A 7500-nucleotide genomic window follows, 5' to 3' on the forward strand; every position below is an offset into this window, starting at 1 on the left:
CAATTAGCATCTGCCTTGTATTTATAAGACAAACAAGAATATTGTTGCTGAATGCAGCTTGTGTGTGCTTTGTGCTCCTTTGCCCTGTTCAAATGATGAAAGGAAATAAAGTTTGTATTTTATCCAACTACCTGTGCTAAAAAGTGATGGGAACAGTGTTTGTAATTTCTTCTACTTTTTCAGTGACACAAAGTTCAAGCTGCTTATCTAATTGGTGAAAATGCAATGTCTGTTTATGACACTCACTTTGACTATATATGTTGTAGCAAGAGATTGTTTCTCGCTTACGGCCATACCAGCCTGGGTACGCCCGATCTCGTCTGATCTCGGAAGCGAAGCAGGGTCGGGCCTGGTTAGTACTTGGATGGGAGACCGCCTGGGAATACCAGGTGCTGTAAGCATTTTGTCCACGAGGGTGTGCTCTTGCACTATTTCATCAGCAACACTGCCTTGTATTAAGCATTTAATGATGAATTGACTAAATGTCTGTTTTATCAGACTCACTTTGACTATATATGTTGTAGCAAGAGATTGTTTCTCGCTTACGGCCATACCAGCCTGGGTACCCCCGATCTCGTCTGATCTCGGAAGCTAAGCAGGGTCGGGCCTGGTTAGTACTTGGATGGGAGACCGCCTGGGAATACCAGGTGTTGTAAGCATTTTGTCCACGAGGGTGTGCTCTTGCACTATTTCATCAGCAACACTGCCTTGTAGTGAGCATTTAATGATGAATTGACTAAATGCAGCTTCCTGCCTTTTTAATAGGATCAAATTTCCTTGTGTTTTCAATTAGCATCTGCCTTGTATTTATAAGACAAACAAGAATATTGTTGCTGAATGCAGCTTGTGTGTGCTTTGTGCTCCTTTGCCCTGTTCAAATGATGAAAGGAAATAAAGTTTGTATTTTATCCAACTACCTGTGCTAAAAAGTGATGGGAACAGTGTTTGTAATTTCTTCTACTTTTTCAGTGACACAATGTTCAAGCTGCTTATCTAATTGGTGAAAATGCAATGTCTGTTTATGACACTCACTTTGACTATATATGTTGTAGCAAGAGATTGTTTCTCGCTTACGGCCATACCAGCCTGGGTACGCCCGATCTCGTCTGATCTCGGAAGCTAAGCAGGGTCGGGCCTGGTTAGTACTTGGATGGGAGACCGCCTGGGAATACCAGGTGCTGTAAGCATTTTGTCCACGAGGGTGTGCTCTTGCACTATTTCATCAGCAACACTGCCTTGTATTAAGCATTTAATGATGAATTGACTAAATGTCTGTTTTATCAGACTCACTTTGACTATATATGTTGTAGCAAAAGATTGTTACTCGCTTACGGCCATACCACCCTGGGTACGCCTGATCTCGTCTGATCTCGGAAGCTAAGCAGGGTCGGGCCTGGTTAGTACTTGGATGGGAGACCGCCTGGGAATACCAGGTGCTGTAAGCATTTTGTCCACGAGGGTGTGCTCTTGCACTATTTCATCAGCAACACTGCCTTGTATTAAGCATTTAATGATGAATTGACTAAATGTCTGTTTTATCAGACTCACTTTGACTATATATGTTGTAGCAAGAGATTGTTTCTCGCTTACGGCCATACCAGCCTGGGTACGCCCGATCTCGTCTGATCTCGGAAGCTAAGCAGGGTCGGGCCTGGTTAGTACTTGGATGGGAGACCGCCTGGGAATACCAGGTGCTGTAAGCATTTTGTCCACGAGGGTGTGCTCTTGCACTATTTCATCAGCAACACTGCCTTGTATTAAGCATTTAATGATGAATTGACTAAATGTCTGTTTTATCAGACTCACTTTGACTATATATGTTGTAGCAAGAGATTGTTTCTCGCTTACGGCCATACCAGCCTGGGTACGCCCGATCTCGTCTGATCTCGGAAGCTAAGCAGGGTCGGGCCTGGTTAGTACTTGGATGGGAGACCGCCTGGGAATACCAGGTGCTGTAAGCATTTTGTCCACGAGGGTGTGCTCTTGCACTATTTCATCAGCAACACTGCCTTGTAGTGAGCATTTAATGATGAATTGACTAAATGCAGCTTCCTGCCTTTTTAATAGGATCAAATTTCCTTGTGTTTTCAATTAGCATCTGCCTTGTATTTATAAGACAAACAAGAATATTGTTGCTGAATGCAGCTTGTGTGTGCTTTGTGCTCCTTTGCCCTGTTCAAATGATGAAAGGAAATAAAGTTTGTATTTTATCCAACTACCTGTGCTAAAAAGTGATGGGAACAGTGTTTGTAATTTCTTCTACTTTTTCAGTGACACAATGTTCAAGCTGCTTATCTAATTGGTGAAAATGCAATGTCTGTTTATGACACTCACTTTGACTATATATGTTGTAGCAAGAGATTGTTTCTCGCTTACGGCCATACCAGCCTGGGTACGCCCGATCTCGTCTGATCTCGGAAGCTAAGCAGGGTCGGGCCTGGTTAGTACTTGGATGGGAGACCGCCTGGGAATACCAGGTGCTGTAAGCATTTTGTCCACGAGGGTGTGCTCTTGCACTATTTCATCAGCAACACTGCCTTGTATTAAGCATTTAATGATGAATTGACTAAATGTCTGTTTTATCAGACTCACTTTGACTATATATGTTGTAGCAAGAGATTGTTTCTCGCATACGGCCATACCAGCCTGGGTACGCCCGATCTCGTCTGATCTCGGAAGCTAAGCAGGGTCGGGCCTGGTTAGTACTTGGATGGGAGACCGCCTGGGAATACCAGGTGCTGTAAGCATTTTGTCCACGAGGGTGTGCTCTTGCACTATTTCATCAGCAACACTGCCTTGTATTAAGCATTTAATGATGAATTGACTAAATGTCTGTTTTATCAGACTCACTTTGACTATATATGTTGTAGCAAGAGATTGTTTCTCGCTTACGGCCATACCAGCCTGGGTACGCACGATCTCGTCTGATCTCGGAAGCTAAGCAGGGTCGGGCCTGGTTAGTACTTGGATGGGAGACCGCCTGGGAATACCAGGTGCTGTAAGCATTTTGTCCACGAGGGTGTGCTCTTGCACTATTTCATCAGCAACACTGCCTTGTAGTGAGCATTTAATGATGAATTGACTAAATGCAGCTTCCTGCCTTTTTAATAGGATCAAATTTCCTTGTGTTTTCAATTAGCATCTGCCTTGTATTTATAAGACAAACAAGAATATTGTTGCTGAATGCAGCTTGTGTGTGCTTTGTGCTCCTTTGCCCTGTTCAAATGATGAAAGGAAATAAAGTTTGTATTTTATCCAACTACCTGTGCTAAAAAGTGATGGGAACAGTGTTTGTAATTTCTTCTACTTTTTCAGTGACACAAAGTTCAAGCTGCTTATCTAATTGGTGAAAATGCAATGTCTGTTTATGACACTCACTTTGACTATATATGTTGTAGCAAGAGATTGTTTCTCGCTTACGGCCATACCAGCCTGGGTACGCCCGATCTCGTCTGATCTCGGAAGCTAAGCAGGGTCGGGCCTGGTTAGTACTTGGATGGGAGACCGCCTGGGAATACCAGGTGCTGTAAGCATTTTGTCCACGAGGGTGTGCTCTTGCACTATTTCATCAGCAACACTGCCTTGTATTAAGCATTTAATGATGAATTGACTAAATGTCTGTTTTATCAGACTCACTTTGACTATATATGTTGTAGCAAGAGATTGTTTCTCGCTTACGGCCATACCAGCCTGGGTACGCCCGATCTCGTCTGATCTCGGAAGCTAAGCAGGGTCGGGCCTGGTTAGTACTTGGATGGGAGACCGCCTGGGAATACCAGGTGCTGTAAGCATTTTGTCCACGAGGGTGTGCTCTTGCACTATTTCATCAGCAACACTGCCTTGTAGTGAGCATTTAATGATGAATTGACTAAATGCAGCTTCCTGCCTTTTTAATAGGATCAAATTTCCTTGTGTTTTCAATTAGCATCTGCCTTGTATTTATAAGACAAACAAGAATATTGTTGCTGAATGCAGCTTGTGTGTGCTTTGTGCTCCTTTGCCCTGTTCAAATGATGAAAGGAAATAAAGTTTGTATTTTATCCAACTACCTGTGCTAAAAAGTGATGGGAACAGTGTTTGTAATTTCTTCTACTTTTTCAGTGACACAAAGTTCAAGCTGCTTATCTAATTGGTGAAAATGCAATGTCTGTTTATGACACTCACTTTGACTATATATGTTGTAGCAAGAGATTGTTTCTCGCTTACGGCCATACCAGCCTGGGTACGCCCGATCTCGTCTGATCTCGGAAGCTAAGCAGGGTCGGGCCTGGTTAGTACTTGGATGGGAGACCGCCTGGGAATACCAGGTGCTGTAAGCATTTTGTCCACGAGGGTGTGCTCTTGCACTATTTCATCAGCAACACTGCCTTGTATTAAGCATTTAATGATGAATTGACTAAATGTCTGTTTTATCAGACTCACTTTGACTATATATGTTGTAGCAAGAGATTGTTTCTCGCTTACGGCCATACCAGCCTGGGTACGCCCGATCTCGTCTGATCTCGGAAGCTAAGCAGGGTCGGGCCTGGTTAGTACTTGGATGGGAGACCGCCTGGGAATACCAGGTGCTGTAAGCATTTTGTCCACGAGGGTGTGCTCTTGCACTATTTCATCAGCAACACTGCCTTGTATTAAGCATTTAATGATGAATTGACTAAATGTCTGTTTTATCAGACTCACTTTGACTATATATGTTGTAGCAAGAGATTGTTTCTCGCTTACGGCCATACCAGCCTGGGTACGCCCGATCTCGTCTGATCTCGGAAGCTAAGCAGGGTCGGGCCTGGTTAGTACTTGGATGGGAGACCGCCTGGGAATACCAGGTGCTGTAAGCATTTTGTCCACGAGGGTGTGCTCTTGCACTATTTCATCAGCAACACTGCCTTGTATTAAGCATTTAATGATGAATTGACTAAATGTCTGTTTTATCAGACTCACTTTGACTATATATGTTGTAGCAAGAGATTGTTTCTCGCTTACGGCCATACCAGCCTGGGTACGCCCGATCTCGTCTGATCTCGGAAGCTAAGCAGGGTCGGGCCTGGTTAGTACTTGGATGGGAGACCGCCTGGGAATACCAGGTGCTGTAAGCATTTTGTCCACGAGGGTGTGCTCTTGCACTATTTCATCAGCAACACTGCCTTGTAGTGAGCATTTAATGATGAATTGACTAAATGCAGCTTCCTGCCTTTTTAATAGGATCAAATTTCCTTGTGTTTTCAATTAGCATCTGCCTTGTATTTATAAGACAAACAAGAATATTGTTGCTGAATGCAGCTTGTGTGTGCTTTGTGCTCCTTTGCCCTGTTCAAATGATGAAAGGAAATAAAGTTTGTATTTTATCCAACTACCTGTGCTAAAAAGTGATGGGAACAGTGTTTGTAATTTCTTCTACTTTTTCAGTGACACAAAGTTCAAGCTGCTTATCTAATTGGTGAAAATGCAATGTCTGTTTATGACACTCACTTTGACTATATATGTTGTAGCAAGAGATTGTTTCTCGCTTACGGCCATACCAGCCTGGGTACGCCCGATCTCGTCTGATCTCGGAAGCTAAGCAGGGTCGGGCCTGGTTAGTACTTGGATGGGAGACCGCCTGGGAATACCAGGTGCTGTAAGCATTTTGTCCACGAGGGTGTGCTCTTGCACTATTTCATCAGCAACACTGCCTTGTATTAAGCATTTAATGATGAATTGACTAAATGTCTGTTTTATCAGACTCACTTTGACTATATATGTTGTAGCAAGAGATTGTTTCTCGCTTACGGCCATACCAGCCTGGGTACGCCCGATCTCGTCTGATCTCGGAAGCTAAGCAGGGTCGGGCCTGGTTAGTACTTGGATGGGAGACCGCCTGGGAATACCAGGTGCTGTAAGCATTTTGTCCACGAGGGTGTGCTCTTGCACTATTTCATCAGCAACACTGCCTTGTAGTGAGCATTTAATGATGAATTGACTAAATGCAGCTTCCTGCCTTTTTAATAGGATCAAATTTCCTTGTGTTTTCAATTAGCATCTGCCTTGTATTTATAAGACAAACAAGAATATTGTTGCTGAATGCAGCTTGTGTGTGCTTTGTGCTCCTTTGCCCTGTTCAAATGATGAAAGGAAATAAAGTTTGTATTTTATCCAACTACCTGTGCTAAAAAGTGATGGGAACAGTGTTTGTAATTTCTTCTACTTTTTCAGTGACACAAAGTTCAAGCTGCTTATCTAATTGGTGAAAATGCAATGTCTGTTTATGACACTCACTTTGACTATATATGTTGTAGCAAGAGATTGTTTCTCGCTTACGGCCATACCAGCCTGGGTACGCCCGATCTCGTCTGATCTCGGAAGCTAAGCAGGGTCGGGCCTGGTTAGTACTTGGATGGGAGACCGCCTGGGAATACCAGGTGCTGTAAGCATTTTGTCCACGAGGGTGTGCTCTTGCACTATTTCATCAGCAACACTGCCTTGTATTAAGCATTTAATGATGAATTGACTAAATGTCTGTTTTATCAGACTCACTTTGACTATATATGTTGTAGCAAGAGATTGTTTCTCGCTTACGGCCATACCAGCCTGGGTACGCCCGATCTCGTCTGATCTCGGAAGCTAAGCAGGGTCGGGCCTGGTTAGTACTTGGATGGGAGACCGCCTGGGAATACCAGGTGCTGTAAGCATTTTGTCCACGAGGGTGTGCTCTTGCACTATTTCATCAGCAACACTGCCTTGTATTAAGCATTTAATGATGAATTGACTAAATGTCTGTTTTATCAGACTCACTTTGACTATATATGTTGTAGCAAGAGATTGTTTCTCGCTTACGGCCATACCAGCCTGGGTACGCCCGATCTCGTCTGATCTCGGAAGCTAAGCAGGGTCGGGCCTGGTTAGTACTTGGATGGGAGACCGCCTGGGAATACCAGGTGCTGTAAGCATTTTGTCCACGAGGGTGTGCTCTTGCACTATTTCATCAGCAACACTGCCTTGTATTAAGCATTTAATGATGAATTGACTAAATGTCTGTTTTATCAGACTCACTTTGACTATATATGTTGTAGCAAGAGATTGTTTCTCGCTTACGGCCATACCAGCCTGGGTACGCCCGATCTCGTCTGATCTCGGAAGCTAAGCAGGGTCGGGCCTGGTTAGTACTTGGATGGGAGACCGCCTGGGAATACCAGGTGCTGTAAGCATTTTGTCCACGAGGGTGTGCTCTTGCACTATTTCATCAGCAACACTGCCTTGTAGTGAGCATTTAATGATGAATTGACTAAATGCAGCTTCCTGCCTTTTTAATAGGATCAAATTTCCTTGTGTTTTCAATTAGCATCTGCCTTGTATTTATAAGACAAACAAGAATATTGTTGCTGAATGCAGCTTGTGTGTGCTTTGTGCTCCTTTGCCCTGTTCAAATGATGAAAGGAAATAAAGTTTGTATTTTATCCAACTACCTGTGCTAAAAAGTGATGGGAACAGTGTTTGTAATTTCTTCTACTTTTTCAGTGACACAAT

The 7500-nt window shown here is 43.5% G+C and overlaps 21 non-coding genes across 21 annotated transcripts; all 21 read left to right on the top strand.

Moving 5' to 3' along the window:
• Positions 1 to 282: 282 nt before the first annotated feature.
• Positions 283 to 401, top strand: LOC145875181 (5S ribosomal RNA). Its single transcript, XR_014390815.1, has one exon. It is a non-coding gene; the product is annotated as a 5S ribosomal RNA (ribosomal RNA).
• Positions 402 to 540: 139 nt separating this feature from the next.
• LOC145867733 (5S ribosomal RNA) lies at positions 541 to 659 on the top strand. Its single transcript, XR_014383726.1, has one exon. It is a non-coding gene; the product is annotated as a 5S ribosomal RNA (ribosomal RNA).
• A 409-nt stretch (positions 660 to 1068) lies between these two features.
• LOC145874267 (5S ribosomal RNA) lies at positions 1069 to 1187 on the top strand. Its single transcript, XR_014389901.1, has one exon. It is a non-coding gene; the product is annotated as a 5S ribosomal RNA (ribosomal RNA).
• A 139-nt stretch (positions 1188 to 1326) lies between these two features.
• LOC145871279 (5S ribosomal RNA) lies at positions 1327 to 1445 on the top strand. The gene has a single exon (XR_014386910.1). It is a non-coding gene; the product is annotated as a 5S ribosomal RNA (ribosomal RNA).
• A 139-nt stretch (positions 1446 to 1584) lies between these two features.
• LOC145874268 (5S ribosomal RNA) lies at positions 1585 to 1703 on the top strand. The gene has a single exon (XR_014389902.1). It is a non-coding gene; the product is annotated as a 5S ribosomal RNA (ribosomal RNA).
• Positions 1704 to 1842: 139 nt separating this feature from the next.
• Positions 1843 to 1961, top strand: LOC145874269 (5S ribosomal RNA). Its single transcript, XR_014389903.1, has one exon. It is a non-coding gene; the product is annotated as a 5S ribosomal RNA (ribosomal RNA).
• Positions 1962 to 2370: 409 nt separating this feature from the next.
• LOC145874270 (5S ribosomal RNA) lies at positions 2371 to 2489 on the top strand. Its single transcript, XR_014389904.1, has one exon. It is a non-coding gene; the product is annotated as a 5S ribosomal RNA (ribosomal RNA).
• Positions 2490 to 2628: 139 nt separating this feature from the next.
• LOC145867704 (5S ribosomal RNA) lies at positions 2629 to 2747 on the top strand. The gene has a single exon (XR_014383697.1). It is a non-coding gene; the product is annotated as a 5S ribosomal RNA (ribosomal RNA).
• Positions 2748 to 2886: 139 nt separating this feature from the next.
• On the top strand, positions 2887 to 3005 carry LOC145868379 (5S ribosomal RNA). The gene has a single exon (XR_014384375.1). It is a non-coding gene; the product is annotated as a 5S ribosomal RNA (ribosomal RNA).
• A 409-nt stretch (positions 3006 to 3414) lies between these two features.
• On the top strand, positions 3415 to 3533 carry LOC145874272 (5S ribosomal RNA). Its single transcript, XR_014389906.1, has one exon. It is a non-coding gene; the product is annotated as a 5S ribosomal RNA (ribosomal RNA).
• A 139-nt stretch (positions 3534 to 3672) lies between these two features.
• Positions 3673 to 3791, top strand: LOC145874273 (5S ribosomal RNA). Its single transcript, XR_014389907.1, has one exon. It is a non-coding gene; the product is annotated as a 5S ribosomal RNA (ribosomal RNA).
• A 409-nt stretch (positions 3792 to 4200) lies between these two features.
• LOC145874274 (5S ribosomal RNA) lies at positions 4201 to 4319 on the top strand. Its single transcript, XR_014389908.1, has one exon. It is a non-coding gene; the product is annotated as a 5S ribosomal RNA (ribosomal RNA).
• Positions 4320 to 4458: 139 nt separating this feature from the next.
• LOC145874275 (5S ribosomal RNA) lies at positions 4459 to 4577 on the top strand. Its single transcript, XR_014389909.1, has one exon. It is a non-coding gene; the product is annotated as a 5S ribosomal RNA (ribosomal RNA).
• A 139-nt stretch (positions 4578 to 4716) lies between these two features.
• On the top strand, positions 4717 to 4835 carry LOC145874276 (5S ribosomal RNA). The gene has a single exon (XR_014389910.1). It is a non-coding gene; the product is annotated as a 5S ribosomal RNA (ribosomal RNA).
• Positions 4836 to 4974: 139 nt separating this feature from the next.
• LOC145874277 (5S ribosomal RNA) lies at positions 4975 to 5093 on the top strand. The gene has a single exon (XR_014389911.1). It is a non-coding gene; the product is annotated as a 5S ribosomal RNA (ribosomal RNA).
• Positions 5094 to 5502: 409 nt separating this feature from the next.
• Positions 5503 to 5621, top strand: LOC145874278 (5S ribosomal RNA). Its single transcript, XR_014389912.1, has one exon. It is a non-coding gene; the product is annotated as a 5S ribosomal RNA (ribosomal RNA).
• A 139-nt stretch (positions 5622 to 5760) lies between these two features.
• Positions 5761 to 5879, top strand: LOC145874279 (5S ribosomal RNA). The gene has a single exon (XR_014389913.1). It is a non-coding gene; the product is annotated as a 5S ribosomal RNA (ribosomal RNA).
• A 409-nt stretch (positions 5880 to 6288) lies between these two features.
• On the top strand, positions 6289 to 6407 carry LOC145874280 (5S ribosomal RNA). Its single transcript, XR_014389914.1, has one exon. It is a non-coding gene; the product is annotated as a 5S ribosomal RNA (ribosomal RNA).
• A 139-nt stretch (positions 6408 to 6546) lies between these two features.
• Positions 6547 to 6665, top strand: LOC145874281 (5S ribosomal RNA). The gene has a single exon (XR_014389915.1). It is a non-coding gene; the product is annotated as a 5S ribosomal RNA (ribosomal RNA).
• Positions 6666 to 6804: 139 nt separating this feature from the next.
• LOC145874282 (5S ribosomal RNA) lies at positions 6805 to 6923 on the top strand. The gene has a single exon (XR_014389916.1). It is a non-coding gene; the product is annotated as a 5S ribosomal RNA (ribosomal RNA).
• Positions 6924 to 7062: 139 nt separating this feature from the next.
• LOC145874283 (5S ribosomal RNA) lies at positions 7063 to 7181 on the top strand. The gene has a single exon (XR_014389917.1). It is a non-coding gene; the product is annotated as a 5S ribosomal RNA (ribosomal RNA).
• The last annotated feature ends 319 nt before the right edge of the window (positions 7182 to 7500 follow it).

This window comes from Salmo salar, unplaced genomic scaffold, assembly GCF_965601325.2.
Source record: "Salmo salar unplaced genomic scaffold, fSalSal1 ptg000293l, whole genome shotgun sequence".
NCBI lineage: Eukaryota > Metazoa > Chordata > Actinopteri > Salmoniformes > Salmonidae > Salmo > Salmo salar.